Source organism: Dreissena polymorpha, chromosome 3, assembly GCF_020536995.1.
Source record: "Dreissena polymorpha isolate Duluth1 chromosome 3, UMN_Dpol_1.0, whole genome shotgun sequence".
Taxonomy (NCBI): domain Eukaryota; kingdom Metazoa; phylum Mollusca; class Bivalvia; order Myida; family Dreissenidae; genus Dreissena; species Dreissena polymorpha.
In genome coordinates this window covers 131051049-131068623 of record NC_068357.1, presented here as the reverse complement: position 1 = coordinate 131068623, position 17575 = coordinate 131051049, and positions in this window count along the sequence as shown.

Below are 17575 nucleotides of genomic sequence, written 5' to 3'. Positions count from 1 at the left end.
CCTTTTTTGTATATCTTTGCAAAGCGACACCGCAGGACCGACGTACAGACCTAACTCATTTTGGTCCATTTGCCATATTATTTTTTGTATATTGAAACATATTTTGAGTACATTTTCAGCACAAGAAATGATTTAATATTAACGAATAAGATAATGAAACATCTGTACCGAACATCTTCGAATACCCACGTGTGAAATGCCGTAAACCTCTATTTTAAACTTAGAATACGGAATTAAACAACGCCGGGTTAACATAGACGCAGGTCGAATGGTAATGTTTCAATATGTTCTAGTAATCCCGATCCCCCTTGTACGTCGATAAACCATGGATGAAGAAGGTAAACCAAATTTCACACAAAATGGCTGGCTTCTGCAGTTACGAGGTTTCGAGAGGTAGAAAAAAAATGATTATTTGTCTTCGATTTTGATGAATTCATTGACATGAGTGTTTTAGACATGTATAAAGTGATGTCTAACACTAATGTGATTTGAATTCTGCCATATGTCCATTTTAACACTTGCAACATGGATTGTTGTTATTCATTGTTTTTTTGTCTTTATATACTTTAATTTTATATTGACTAGCATGTTTTTCCAACGTAATTATATAGTCTATCTGGAACTTTATTCTTAATTACTATTCTCAACAGCCTTCGTGTCTGAGCTAAATAAATTCTTTGTTGTGAGACTGTGTTCATGTAATGATGAAGCCGAACATGTTTTTCAATGTCCATACTAAATATTAATAATTCTCAAACTGGATAATTTGTGAAACGTGCGCGATTGTTCTTGTTATAATTTCATGCGTTTCGTACGAAATCCGGATAGTGCCATCTATAATCTCGCACTTCTTTCATCAAGGACGACACTAGATACACGAAGCGATACTTGATATTTTTCTTTACAGTCGCGGCGACGCACGATATTTTTCTTGACAGTCGTAGTTGTTTTGTTACTACACTGATCATTATAATGTTTAATTTAATATATAAACCGGTGGTCCAAAATAAAGCCTACATAATTATAAAAATACCAATACCATATAATAATATAATAATAGTAATATATATTATATACTATAGTGTTCTAAATGTATTGCGCTATAGGATCCAGCAGCTTAAGCAAGCGAAAGGTGGAGTACTAAAATATTGCAATCAGAAAAACTTCACTAAATTTACTGTTAAATCTTGGTCGAATAAGTTTGGCGCTCCGATAAAAAGCACTACTATGCAAAACATCACCATTTGATAAGTCAAGGTAAGCCAAAAATCTGAATAGCATGTATAATAACATGATTATACAATAATGTCAAAAGTCGTAGTTAGCAAATGTATATGAGCATATTGAACGCACACTAAGTTGAAAAGACGAGAAAATTAAGCTCAGATAATACATCATATACGACATATTAATAATTTAAATAATAACAATGTCTAATATATATAACACGGTGTCAAACATATTTAATAATAAGAATGAGTTGAGCACATGCAGAATGCAACATAATATACAACCAAACAAATTAGGCAACTTAAATAAGCTTATATATGAGTTGAACATGAAATCCTTACATAAAAAATCTGTACAAACGTATGCTACCCATTTTTTTAACAACGAGTATTTGATACATTAAAACAACAGTTACATCAGCATTAACAATTTACCAAGACGCTTCGCATTATGTTCAAAGACATTTAAAATTTTAAACATTACCTTGTTGTTGTATAAATTTAAAACACCAACATACCACCAAGCAAATTAAATTAAATTATATTACTGAACAGGTAGATCATATATAAGGTCCTACTAGAATTTAACAAAATTTTATCAAACCTGAAAATGTAGTTGTAACACAAATGTAGCTTTGTTGTTGTTTAATGCGTCCGTTTCTTAATTGAGTCGTGTTCCGAGAAAACTGGGCATAATGCATGTGCGTAAAGTGTCGTCCCAGATTAGCCTGTGCAGTCCGCACATGCTAATCAGGGACGACACTTTCCGCCTTAATTGGATTTTTGCTAAGAGGAGACTTCATTTAAACGAAAAATGTCATAAAAGCGGAAAGTGTTGTCCCTGATTAGTCTGGGACGAAACTTTTCACATACATTACACCCAGTATTCTCAGAACGAGGCTAACATAGTTGAGCCAAAATCATCGATTAAAGCTACCGACATGATATGCATATGGACATCTTGACTTGTGCTTGAAAGGCATTTACACAAATAATTATAAGAACAAACGTAAATGCGAAAACTAAATGGAGCACCGCCTAGCGGACGAAGACCGCTAATCTATCTTTCTTTTTAAAGGTGAAGGGACCTATCTCAATACTAATCAGGGAGGGATGGTGGTGGAGAGGGGTGTATAGTGTGGGGTAGGGCTTTTTATTACATTATCTTTTCTTTTTTTGGGGAGGGGGGCAGGGGGTTGAGAGGGGGTTAGGTGTGAGGATGTGGTCATTTATAAGATGACCTTTCAAAAATAAAAAAGATTAATAAAATATTACTTTTTGACGATGCTGCAATCAGCTCGTCTAAGTTATCATACCATGAAAGAATTCTTCACAATGGCGACCTATGTAAAAGACCGAGCCAGTCCGATTGAGATAGCTCGATTTTTCTAATCGGCATACCTCGCTGATTATCATTGATACAGGTAAAGGAGGCTCAGCTATAAAAAGGATAGCATATTCTGGGAAAAAGATTTAACGATAGTTTGAAAACATTAATTTTAAATCAGCTATATTCAATCCATTATATGTTTATAGATCAATGACACAACTATGCATTTTCTGTATTGTATTTGACATTTGTCGTGGATTTATAAATAAATTTCGATTAAAAACGTGTATAATTAACGTTTATCGCGATCGTGAGTGTAAAGAAAACGAATAATTACGAACCTACCATTTGTAAACGTTATAGCGAATATGGTATATAAACAATGCTTACTCTTCATTCAGGATCTGATAATTCAATGTTGCTCAAATTAGAAATTATGTTTTATAACCAGCAAAGTTGTTTAAGCTTATTATTTAAATGCTAGTATAATAGTAATGTTGTCTATTAGACTGATTGTCGATACAGAAGCATACAACATGTATACATGATCCGCGCTCTGGGCAAACAAGGACTAATGCATGTGTGTGAAGTGTCGTTCCAGATTAGCCTGTGCAATCCTTAAAGGCTAATCAGGGACGACACTTTCCATCGTGACTGAATTTTTGTTTAGAAGAGACTCCCTTTAAACAAAAATTACTATAACAGCCGAAAGTGTCGTCCCGGATAAGCCTGTGTGGATTGCACAGGCTAATCTGGAACGACACTAGGTACATGCATTAAGCCTGGTTTTCCCAGTGCAAGGTACAGATATAATCCTCATCACAGTAAGACAGTGATCTGATTAAAACAAGATTTGGTCAGCAGTGTTCAAACGTAGAAATTGTCTGACCTTAATTAGCCTTTAATTCATATTTAATTAATTGTACACATTTTAAACATTTTTAAATAAAAATCATCGTTCTGAAAATTATGTAACAATAAACTGCCTGATTTTTTTTTCATTCTTATTGTATTTGGACTGGTTCTTGTTTATTATTAAAAAACAGAAACATATACATGTGGTTCACTTTTGTTTTTGCAATTTAGATTTGATTGAATGCTGCTTAAATCATTATATAGTTCCAACATCATATATTTTGCTCTGCTGTCGATTAGCTAAAGTTGCTATATTTCGATTCGCATGCATACTATTGTTAAATGTGTAACATCGTTTTAGAAGAAAATTATATTTTGGTAGTTTTACCTATATATATAGTTATAACATTGAATCTATAAATGAAAAAATGCTCAATTTTAAACATGAAAACTAGTATTATCATTTTAATGATGTTTTGTTTTTGAACATTCTGATATTTTTTTTATAAAATTATCTGTATGCATTAATAGCTTTTTGTTTTAAATTGATTGTTTGGGAAATTCGGTGTTTCTTTGATAGCTCTTTTGTAATTTGAGTCACTTTTTGTAAGAACAGTCACGTATTTATTGTTTTAATAGTGGTGTTAATAGGTAACACACAATTGTAATTTCAAGCACAGTTAAATAAAAAAAGAGAAATCAGTTATTTTTAACGTGAATTTGAATAAATCAATGTTAAATTTTGATAATAACATTTTTATTTTGTTTATATGTATTGTATGCATTTATAATTTATTTGTCTTAAAATAGTTGTTGAATATCATATGAATATGTTATATTTTTTTAAGTATAGTTACTATTCTTGCCAATAGAAATGAATATACATTTTCCACCATATAACTGCAAGTTTTTATTTAACAGAAAAGACAAAATTCCGAGGCTATATTTAGACTATCACATACTTTTCAGGAAATACTGCTGACAAAACAGTTTAGATCAAATATTCCTGAGGAGACAGTTTAGATCAAATATTCCTGAGGAGACAGTTTAGATCAAATATTACTGAGGAGACAGTTTAGATCAAATATTACTGAGGAGACAGTTTAGATCAAATATTACTGAGGAGACAGTTCCGATCAAATATTACTGAGGGGACAGTGTAGATCAAATATTACTGAGGAGACAGTTTAGATCAAATATTACTGAGGAGACAGTTCAGATCAAATATTACTGAGGAGACAGTTCAGATCAAATATTACTGAGGAGACAGTTCAGATCAAATATTACTGAGGAGACAGTTTAGATCAAATATTACTGAGGAGACAGTTTAGATCAAATATTACTGAGGAGACAGTTTAGATCAAATATTACTGAGGAGACAGTTCAGATCAAATATTACTGAAGAGACAGTTTATATCAAATATTACTGAGGAGACAGTTTAGATAAAATATTCCTGAGGAGACAGTTTAGATCAAATATTCCTGAGGAGACAGTTTAGATCAAATATTCCTGAGGAGACAGTTTAGATCAAATATTACTGAGGAGACAGTTTAGATTCAAATATTACTGAGGAGACAGTTTAGATCAAATATTACTGAGGAGACAGTTTAGATCAAATATTACTGAGGAGACAGTTTAGATCAAATATTGCTGACAAAACATTTCCGATCATTTATCAATGCCGAAACAGTTCACATCAAATATCATTGGCAAAACAGTTCAGATAATATCGTTGACAGTTCAGATTAAATTTTGAAGATTGATACAGGTGTTTACAAATGTCATTTTGAAAATCAAGTTTATATATGACAAATTTTTCTACCATTAAACCTTTAACTTCATATTAAGGAACTTGGCAGAACACTAAAATATATCGATAGACGCAAAAAGACATCATTTTAAGAATATTTTGTGAGTCTGAAATACATATGTATATAAACGAAGATAATTTCACTTGAAATTCAGACCATGTTCAGATATAAGCCTTGTATTGGGAACATGGGGCTTAATGCTTGTTCGTTGTGTTTGCTGCACATGCTTATATGGGACAACACTTTCCGCTATTGTTTTTTTGTTTAAAGGAGGTCTCTTCTAAGAGACCGTATCGCACATTATCGGCCCTTTCCGTCAAACATCGGATAAGTAAAGATAATCTGCGAGGGGTACCGAATGCTAAGCGACCATCCAATGTTGATCGAAAGTGTAGTTCCTGATTGGCCTTTGCAGACTGCACGCACTAATCTAGGCTGACACATTACAAACATGCATTAAGCCCTGTTTTCCCAGAGTACGGTTTATATGTAGTTGCAATGAGATCTTTCTATGGTATTGTTCAAGGCACAGTATTTTAGTGGATTACCTCTAAGTCTTGTTGATGCTGATGTCAAAATGTTGTGTCTAGTAATGTTTTGTTGATAAGTAATTTGTAGAGCATAACACGTCCCGCTTAAAAAAACTATAAAATGTTCAGGAAGTTAACTAACTATTTCTTCTTGTTTGCTTCAGGTTTTTAAAACATACTAAATATTTACTTTCTTGTTGTTTTTCTTACCCTGAAAAGGGTTTTTGGAAACACTAAAAAATTTCACTTTGGATTCTAGGAAGCTTGTGAATTAAATCTTCCCTTTATATGTGTGTATATATATAATATTATAGAACACTTAACTTTAGTCACGTACATAATTGATCCTGATAAGTTTGTACCAAATTTGTGTTTTAATAAATATAATGTACATTTGTAATGAATGTGCAATGTTATGCATGGTTATCGCTGTTTGTTTTTCGTATGTTTTAATTTTTTAACTTCCAACTGCAACTTCAATTGTTACACTAAAACTTGTTTCTACATACAATCATACAGTATTACTCGACGTCTTGGAATTGTCAATCAGAATGACATCAGTTGAAGGTTCCGTTGATAATGGTGAATGTGGGCAAACACTTTTAGCAGGGGAATAACGGTCAGTTATTGCAATAACAAGTGCTACTTTAAGAATGTTAAACAATGCACGTTTGAGAACATACATAACTGTTATTTTTACAACACAACTTAAGTCGATAAACAAGACTTCGCGAAACACTTATTTCCGGTAATAACTTCATTTAAATGTTTGAATACTTATGCATGTATAATGAAATAAAGGATTAAAAACACAGTTTTGTTTTACATTTGTATATTTATTACATGTTGTATTTCTATTCCCTTATGTATTTATTATTTATTTAATTTATCATATACTGTATAAATAACTATTGACATACATGTATACGTACATGTAATTCTACAAAGAACAAAGTACAAAATACACATAACATAGCAAACATTTATACATGAAATACATGAATCACTACTACACAACCAGTAAAGTTGGCAATAATGGACAATAAATGACATCTGATATTTATATAAGACTGAAAACATCCAAGAATAAGATTCCAGACAGATACTCAACGTACCAGTAGAAACAACAAAACACAATAAGCACTACGACCCCCGTCCCCCTCCACTCAAGACACACAAAATCAAAACACTCACTTAAAAAATCCCTTTAAAATGCTCTGAATTAGAGTTTTTCCTACACCAAGATCACTAGCCACTCGTCTACAACTGTGTCCTTTACCTTACAAACTAATGACCTTAACGCGTTCTTCCAACGTCAAAAACTTACGCTTGGAAGCCATGATGGTTAACTTGAACTGACATTTACTTTGCTATAATCTATGAACGTCTTATTACGGAGAAATTTAAGAAGAGAATGACTATCAAAATGTTTGTCTTCAATAGGCATCGTAAATGATATGAAACCGTTAATTTCCTTAATAAGTTTATGAAAGCCCCAAATTTTTCTTTGATATTTTCGGCAATTAGTACATTAAGCGCAAGTCACTTAAATACAAAGTCAAATTTTTACACTTTTGACAAACTGTCAAATGCATAAAAGAAGCAGACGACATGCAATGCATGTTAAATAAACAAACAACTGCTATCGAGTGCAATAAACTGTCACTTGCCAATATCTCCATAGCGACCGACGAGTCCACTGGTAAGATGTGTATCACGTGACTACGCAGCGTCCTGGCGGCCATTTTGTTTTTTGAAAGTTGCGAAATCGTTGATTTTTATGATTGCAGTGGTCGTTGTAAGCTATCAAAATGGAGATTTGGGAATGTAAAAGGGTGGTCGTTGGTCTTTGTTCACAGGTGGGCTTTATTCGCAGGTTCAATATATAGTGAAATCGTTCGGGAGGAAATCGGTGTGGTCGTTATTGACTGTTGGTCGCTATTAACAGGCGGTCGCTCGGGCAGGTTGGACTGTATTCGAAAATAAGTTGTGAGCAGATGTTTTGGAGTTATAATTTTGACCTTGCAGCACAATTTTGCCGTGAAAATAATAACAGTAGTATGTAAATGAAAGATGACATTGTGATTTTTGTCAAATGCAATTCAACCAATGTATTTTTCTATAAACTGTGTTACAACATTTAAAATTGAAATAAATTAAGTATTTTGTATAATATTTGTGCATTGGTTTTAAATAATATTATAAGGTCCGTCTAGCGATCGGGAGTTCGTGGGTTTGCTCTCTACTCGGGGAGCGTTCTCATTATCTCCTCCATAGACACCAAGTACTGGTTCTTCACAAGAAACGGACTCGATAATATCCATCTGCCTGTAATGCTCGAAGGTTGCTTGGCAGTATACATAGATAGATAGATAGGTTATTATTTTATTATTTAATTTAGTACTTGTAAAATATTGAAATCGATTAATTAGTTTCATTAAATTCTTAGAATTTTACATTATCACAATTACTTATTTATTCATGTTAGATAATTAATGTAATAAAATAAAATGGTTTAATTGATAAGAAAACCTTAATTTAAGAAATGAAATTTAATCTGGTTGGGAGCCTGCCATTAATGGGTATTACAATCAAGCATTTACACCCCTGGTGAGGCTTTATCAAAGTGTCAAAACAGATTAATCCAAGTGTCAAAACAGATAAACATAGACTTCAGTTACACACATTGACAAATAATTATGTTGGACTGGGCAATTCTAATACCTGGTTATACCTGTATTAAAAAAATCCATTTTTGTTCACCTGATATTATGATTATTATTTTTAATTAACTGCCTAAACATAAGTGTTTCTTAATATATATTATTTTAATTCTTATTATCCATTAAGTTGTTGGATTTTCTCTCATTAAAGGATTAGTGATAGAAGTTGTGTTTTGCAATGTTGTGTTTTGAAACATATTTAAATCTGAAAATATCAGTATTCATTTCAAATCCAGTAATTCACACCATTTTCTGTTATAATTTTTAAAATGCTACTTATACTCGAGTACATCATGATTTATTAAATCCACTATAATACCGCTAGTATGGTCCTACTAAAAATGTTTGGAAATGTAATGTATTTTTTACAAAAATTGTACTCAATTAAAGTCCACTTCAATCATACAGTACCGGTATGTAAACTCATTCCGTACTACAGCCTTATCTCTAAACAACCCCTATCAGTAACAGCCTTATCTACCACTAGATAATCAGTACCCTCATCAGCTCTGAATGCCTGACAGATTATCTGTTTATTTTAACCTTTAGTGGTGTGAAAAAGGTTGTTTTTAGGTGTTGTTAGTTTGTTGACTGATTATGTGACACATATTTTATTATTATAAGATAAGATAAGATAATCTTTCTTTTCTTTCTTTCTTTCTTTTATTATAGTGACATGTGTTTACGTACAGGAGATTAACAGACATATGTACAATGCATACAAGAACACCCGGCCTAATAGGCCTATAAGTCACCTTAACAACAGTGTAAAATATAACGTGATCATTATTAATAATAATGTATCCAATATCATTATTATTTATTTATACACTTATACAAATATAACTGTTTTAATGAATAAAAACAATCTTAATAAAACAGAAAAACATAATTAATTATTTAATGACATAAAAATAATAATAAGATATTGTTTATAATAAAGTCAAACATCAATAGATAAAAAGCACAGTTATGTTTCAATTGCAAGTAATTTTATGAAGAAAAAGAAAGAAATTTTGATAACATCTTTATATGGTTTAATTAGAACTTTATAAAAATTAAATAGAATACAAATAACTATCGGAACCTTAGAAAACAGATATTCGTAATTACTAAATCCTAAAGAAACAGCAAAAGGAAACAAATAATATCTGGGGTGAATTGTCCAGGGAGCAGGGGTGAATTGTCTAGGGGGTGAATTGTCTCCTGGGGGTGAATTGTCTTGGGGGTGAATTGTCTCGCATCCGATTATTTGAACGTGTACACACTGGCGAAACACAAAATTATAGTTCTGTGACTTCAGTTTACAAAAAGTAGCCTGGTTTTGTTGGTAATGTATGGCTGTTTTTTTAAACAAGTTTCTTTCATATATCATAACTATCTTTGTCTCAGACATGAGCAAATATGTGTCATCCTTAAAACACAATATCACCATAATTGTATGTTTCAAAATTATTAAGTTACATTAACGTGATTGTTTTTTTGTATCAGTCCGCACATGAGGTTTCCACGCAAATCAATACTTTTAAAAGACTCATACACAACTGTTTGCGAGCTGCTTTCTGAAAGTAGCCGTTATGTTATTATTGCCAACTTTTTATTGAACGTAAAACAACGCTAAAACAGAAACAAAGACCGTAGGTAAAATATATTCATGATCTGTGTCAGATATTATTATCAAAGGTAACGAAATTAGGAACAATCAATTATTCTACGCCACTAGCGGCATGTTCGCCAGTAATTGTTTCAGAAACGAAGATTTCTATGTGTCATATGACAAACTTAGCTCATGATGGTGGTGATTTCCTACCAGTGTACACGTCTTTCACGTGAATGCGATTTTGATTGTTCAATACCATACATCTATTTTTTTGATGATATTCCACCATTCTTCTGAATGTGTATTCTAGATTGCAATTTTTTTATTCATCTAACAAGTATATGTACAAATACAGTGTGCACATGGGTTTAGATAAGCGAACGTCTTAAAACATACCGGTTCCAAATATTTTGCAAATTCAATAACATTTTGAATGACAAATTAAATACATTATATAGCTTTACCGTTCTAATGCCTGACGTAAACACGTATCCGATGCATGCAAAAGCAACATTTGCATTCACTATACACGCTTATGGTAATAATCTACTGGAAGACCGCTTTGCAAATTCATCGCAGCATTAACAGGACAACTTTGTTATGATTGTTATCATACACATTTTCATACAGCGTTTGTTGTCATGTCAAGCGTCCTACGAAATAATGTATCAATCAATTTGAAAGCCAAATTATATATTGATAAGCCTTAAAATGCAAATATCCATGCAGTTGCAAATAATGAACTATTATTATATTAAAGCTTATTATTCATGCTGGCATAAACTTCATGATGTTTGCTTTGTTTCTACGTATACACAATTTCAACCGTGTCTTCGTGCAATGTAGATTTTAAACGCGATTAATTTAACCCACAATAATACACTCATCAACCACACTTTTATGCTTCAATATGAATAAGGTTCGCAATAATAAAATGATTAAAAAAAACACAAAGTCATCTTAATGTAGTCGTCTTATACTCCGACTATGTGATGACTGTTTGGATTCTATGTCGACGCAATGATATTGCGAGTTGCCGATTTCTATAAAAGCAAAAAAACAACATGAGTTACACATTCAAATAAACGTACATTAACAATTATTTAAAATATTGCATAAATATCTATCCATATCAAATACAATTACTGAACCTAGTAAGCGAAAAACTTAAATCATTACACGCACGGTTTGTATGCATATATGTATCTTGCTTGTCATCGCTTTTTTTACCCATGCCGCCTTAAATCAGTGTTCCCTGATGTGGATTTGATTGACTATTAAAATGTTGTCTTAATAAGTTAGATAAAACAGAATGAATCATATTCTAGAACCTGCGTGGAGTTCAGGTTTGTGTCCCCGGTACGAACGTCTGCAGTCGTGAACCACGTGACCTTGATCTGTCGGAGAGCGTTGCGTACCTGAAAATGGGACAGTGCGGTTATAAAACATCAAACACACTTCTAGATTTGATGTGCATGGTATGGCCATATATTTCGTGAGTATCCTATTTATGTTAAAGCAACTTTCAAAATTACGACAATGTACAGACTGGATGATGTAATTTTATTGATACTTACTTTCTTATCAAACACACACTGAACCAAAAAGATTAGGAACCCCTGTAACATAAAAACATCATCTGTAAACGAATAAAAACAATTCGAATAAAAAAGAGATTGGTTAACATTAAATTTTATATATAATAGTGAAGGAATCAATATTTAAAATCATTCCATAGCCCTATGTACAATTTATTTAAAGTGATAAAACTGAGCCTCAATATGACTACATGCGATTCCAACTCCACTAGGTTTCACAGTATAAAATAGGGCTGCAACGAATCCAAAAAAATTGTTCGGATCCGAATCCAAATTCATATATGGTTTCTTACAGTTTTTTTGATCCGGATCCCTCAGAAAAGAGAAAATGAGAATTTACTGTCTAGATTTAAGAAATCAATGTTTTAGAAGTATAATTTGATTAAAAAAAATAAGCATTTATAAATAAAAAAACAACAAAGTTCTTGTTTAACATTGTAGCAATATCAAAATAAAACAAAACCAACTTATTCACTTAATAGTTTCCTCGTTAACAGACACTTCACTGTTCATGCAGTTTGATGTTTGTTTTCACAAAAAATAACATATCAACATTGTCCAGGTCCAGGCTAGCCCTCAAAAACGTATGAGCACTGACGTGGTCTCCTGCTGTGAAGAAGATTCTCTCACTGGGCACTGAGGTTCCTTGCATCACAAGATAGCATTTGAACTTAGTTTATGACGAAAGATGCTTTCAAGACATTACATGACGCAGGAACACAATTTGATCGGTCGCGAAATTGAGTTATGGAGGTTTCGGTAAATGACAAGTTCGGTAAATTATATTTATATAGTAAATGCCGTGGAGGTTTCGGTAAATTGGTATAAATAGGAATTATCGCAACTTTAGTCGATAAGCGTGTACATTAAATGAGTTGTTTGGCACTAAGCGAATTATCTGATTAAAATGTAAGGAGTTAATGTTATCAATTTAGAGATGTTTGCAAAGTGTTAATATTTAATGTCAAGGCTTGCAACATTTTAATATTCTAATCAACGGAGGTAATTTATATATTAAAAGGTTATCTTTAGGTCATGATTTTTTGTTTTTAATATATGTTTTATATTTTTTATGTTTCAATTAGTTGGAAAAACCTTAATTAAAGTTTATCAGATAAAAATAGTAATAATTTAATTCGGTATTTTTTCCTTCTTTAATCATGTTTGTCATAAATGTATCTTATTTATATGTGACTACGCCCTTTTTTTGAAATGAAATGATTCAAATATGTCCTATATAATTATATTGTATCCATGTTTTATGTGTTTTATTTATAATATATGGTAAATAAAACGGATTACAAAGTTAATCAGTTAGTATTTTTTTATACAACGGATTTGTTCAACGGATTTGTTCAGGCAAAAAATGAAATCAGTTATTTTGGCCGTAAATTCCAATACAATAGCCAGGTGCCTGTGTATTCAGCTGATAAGATAGGGATCACCACAGCAGGTTGCAAATACACGGTGTATTCATTCGGGTCTGCTGGCGTTATGTTAGATATCATTTTTATCAGTTTTTAATTAGTGTAATTTAGTTCGCATCTCTTCGCTGAACTCAACGTTCAATGGCACGCACACTTAACAAAATTATAAAACATAACGCGTATCATTATATTTCTTTTTATAAATTACGTACACGTATTATATGTTATATATTGTGTTTTTTTCTTGTGTTTTTCTCAACCAGAAAGAAATAATAATAATTGAGTGCTTTTCGGCGGTCTAAAATGTATGCGCTTTATATTTAAACTGAAATCATTTTAAATAAATCATGTCTACAATATTTTACAAGAACCTTTTTTAATAGCATTAAACTTAATTGAAGATCTTACATTGATTCGGTCGTAAATCATCATTTATTATTACTATTATGTTATTTAAATAAAAGCCCCAATTATTAAAAAAATAGTATTGAGTTATTTAAATCGTAAATTTACTTTTTATAGAGTTACATTTTAAATTCAATCTATATTTTTTTTTGGTTTGGTACCTACAATTTCTTCAAAGAATTTGTTTTAAAAAGCTAAGAGGTAGCTCATTCATGCCCCTTAATTCTTTACCGTAGGCATAGCATTTATTACTCAACTCAAAATTAATCCACAGTTTGCAAATATATGCCCAGATGTTATTGTAAGCAAATAATAGGTGTCATTAACACCTCGTTGTAGGTATACCACCTCTATAAAAACCAATTTACCGAAACCTCCACGGCATTAACTATCCTTGTACAACCTGTTTTCGACCGCTTAAGACTTTTTTTTAGAAAATCGCTTACATCAACGAAGAGATACATATTTTACTCTAATGACAATGAACTTGATACTCAAAAGAAAGTATAAGAATATATTGTTTATAGACTTACCTGTTTGTAATATTTTTCTATTTCACACTTCTTTTATCAATATAAAGAAGTGAAACTCCAGCTGCTGGAGCAGTATTGAATTTTCATTAAAAACAATTAGTTGGTCCTTTATTTAAGGCAAATGACCGATTGCCCAAACAGTACAAAACAGCACAATACAAACCAACATAAACACAAAATATGAATAAAGCTGGGGTCACCGCCTTGGAACGGTCAGTGCAAAGCATTGGGGGTTTAAACCTGATTATATAGCGCTCAATCTCACACTTGGCCCAGCAATATTCATAATACATTTAAGTGTCAATAAAATTAAAGTCATAGCATTGTAACTCAAATTAAACAATAATAAAAGGGAATTAAAACGCATTCAATTTAATTACTATTTAATTACTCAATTGCATTGAAGATACAAGAGTAACAGAGTTACAACTTTTTGACAAACGATCAAATAAAACTATTAACAATTGTCAACTACATTCCTTCTTTATAGAAAAAGATTTGAGAATATAGCGTCATGGAGTTAATATCTCAGATAATCATCGCGCAAATACAGGAAGAAGCAGCAATAATGGGTGTAAAAATTTCATATTACATAGCTTGGTTGTTTATGTGACTGCTAAAAAAATAAAAATAAAAAAATCAAACAAGAAACGCCTATCAGAGAGAAAATATAAATAAAATAGAACGTTATAAACCCAATGACCTATGCATGTAGATTACAACTGGGAAAGTCGGTCGTATGAAGTCACAAAATTCATAATGACATAATGACGTGAACAAATTCCAGGGGCAGTACTAAATAAAAATATTAATGGGGCTGTGCTACTAATACAACAAGTTTAGGTGATTTAATATTAAGAAGCAAATGAATAAAAATGGTAATTCCATTAAAGCGACATTATTGGAATCAAACAGTATATAGGTGTTTTGACAACTGAAGACAGAAATGATTTGATGTACGATTTGAGTCCAAATGTAGTTTTCATGCAGATTTGTTCATACGACACAATGACACAATTTTATTCAACAGTGAAAAATGCCTATAATGTAGTTTTCATGCAGATTTGTTCATACGACACAATGACACAATTTTATTCAACAGTGAAAAATGCCTTTAATATCACTAATGATTCAAAATTTTAAGGGAAGAAAGATATAGTGAATCGAAAACCATCAAACACGTGTTTTTAAGTACATAAGCATCGTATCCTTTTGATAAAAACAAGTTAATTAAATTGAAAAGTTTAATATGAACATTTGGTTTAACATATTTTAATTTGCGGACACGTTTCAAAACATCTCCGTAAAAGGATGGATGGGAGATTCCATTATTTAAATGCCATTTTAAAGAAACATTTATATTTTGAAATTAAATCACCATACTTAGAGTAAAATCTAGCAAATTTATTTCTTAGGTTATGATACAAAAAGCCTTGTTTTAGCAATTTTTTAGTTAATATTAGATTACGATCATTAAAATCTTTAATACACGAACATGCTCTGGCATAACGTACCAACTGCGAAATGTAAATACCATAGGAAGGTCCTTTAGGGATGTTGCCATCTAGAAACGGAAAATTCACAATTTCAAAGTTAAAATCGTCCCGTTAGTCGTATAAACTAGTTTTGATCAAATTATTATTAATAGTTAAATGTGAGTCTAAATACGCAGCGTCTGTATTGGATATACACGATCTATTTAAGACTAGTTCTTTTGGGTAGATTTTGTGAATATATTGTTCAAAGAATGGATTATCTAAATTAAGTATGTCATCAATGTACCGACTAGTAAGGTTAAAACAATAATCAAATCTACTTGCTTAGTTTTAGATAATTCTAACATAAAAGTCGCTTTCATAACAATATAAAAAAGGTCAGCTATAAGTGGCGCACAATTAGAACCCATAGGAACGCCAATAATTTGTTTAAATATTTTACCATTAAATTCAACAAACAAGTTATCCAAAAGAAAAGTAAGTGCTGCACAAATGTCAAGACCAGTCCAAATGATGTAATTATCTAATATTTGATTAGTAAAAAAAGCTGTTTTAGTGTTTAAAGCTAGATACAAACACTTCTCTCTAGCAAAAGTTTTTTCAATCAAAGAAACAAGTTTGGATTTTATTAAAGCGCGAGGAAGCGTTGTATATAGTGTAGAAAAATCATAAGTACTTACCTGTGACACCTTATATTTTTTATTTTCAATTTTATCAATAACTTCTAAGGTTTTTATTGACCATAATAGGTTAATATTACTATTTTCATAAACTTTGTTACAAAATTTAGCTATATGATATCTAATAGCACTCAATGCAGATGTAAGATACACTGATAATTGTTTGGTGGTACAAGACACTGAATTAGCGATAAAACGACTTTTATATGGCGTCTTATGTAATTTAGGTATCCAGTAAAGTGATGGCAATTTCTTGTCAGTAATATTGACTTTAAGCCAAAATCGCAATTTTTATTTTCATCCAACCTGTTTTCGACCGCTTTCAGATCATTCAAGTTTTTCCAACTATACTGCACAAAAAAAGTTAGTACACACATACAATCGTTTAAAAGTGCTTTAAACAACAATAACTATAATATAAAGTAATTAAAACTGCAATAAACTGTTTTATTGTGAACATATTTTTAACATATTTACAGAACTTGTTTAATTTTATGTTCATGTTAATTGGTTGAGCACTTGGGGCACAAGAAGTTGTCTCCCCTTCTGATAACTCTGATCGTTGTGCAGAAGGACAGGTGGACCCAGCCAGAACACTTGTCACACTGTCCCCATTTCACTATTACAATGTATGGCCTCTTACCTAGGTCAGGGATAAACTTTTTGCAAACAATGCATTTCTCAGAGTCTGTTATATCTTCGTCAGAACTATCACTTTCACTAGTTTCAGTCACTGTTCTTATAACCTTAGGTTTTTTGGCACAACCAGATACACTTGGTGTGGGATTGATATTTCCTTTATTTACATCTTTTGGACGTGTGTTACTTTGTTTATGTTTATGTGTCTGAATTTTGCTAAGGACTCCAGTCTCAGTAACAGCTTGTCCACCTACAACTTTGCGAAGTGTGTTTCTTGTTTTTTTGCTGTGTCAACATTTTGTAAAATCTTGCCCCCACGCTCCTGTAAAAACTGTTCTGCCTTTTAATTATTCTCACACGGTTCAGACCCTTTACTACATGCATCACCTGCAGCTAAAACGTGGAAACAGGATGATGGGGCCACTTGGTGATCAGATATCACATTTTTGTTGAATGGGTAAACACCACTCTTACGAAAGACAGCTTGAATGTTGGTATCTGTAGGTGTTGAGCTGTACACTTTACATGCTAAACTGGCAACATCGTCTCTGGATAGTGTACGACCCCCAGATGCTCTTAAGTTACTGTGTAGAGTTGCGTTCCAAGCAACCTCAAAGGGTCCAAAGCAGCTAACATCTAGGGGCTGTAACAGATGGCTGCAATGAGGGGGTAGTACAAAAAGGATAATATGTTCCTGTTTAGCCCAATGTATTAGGTC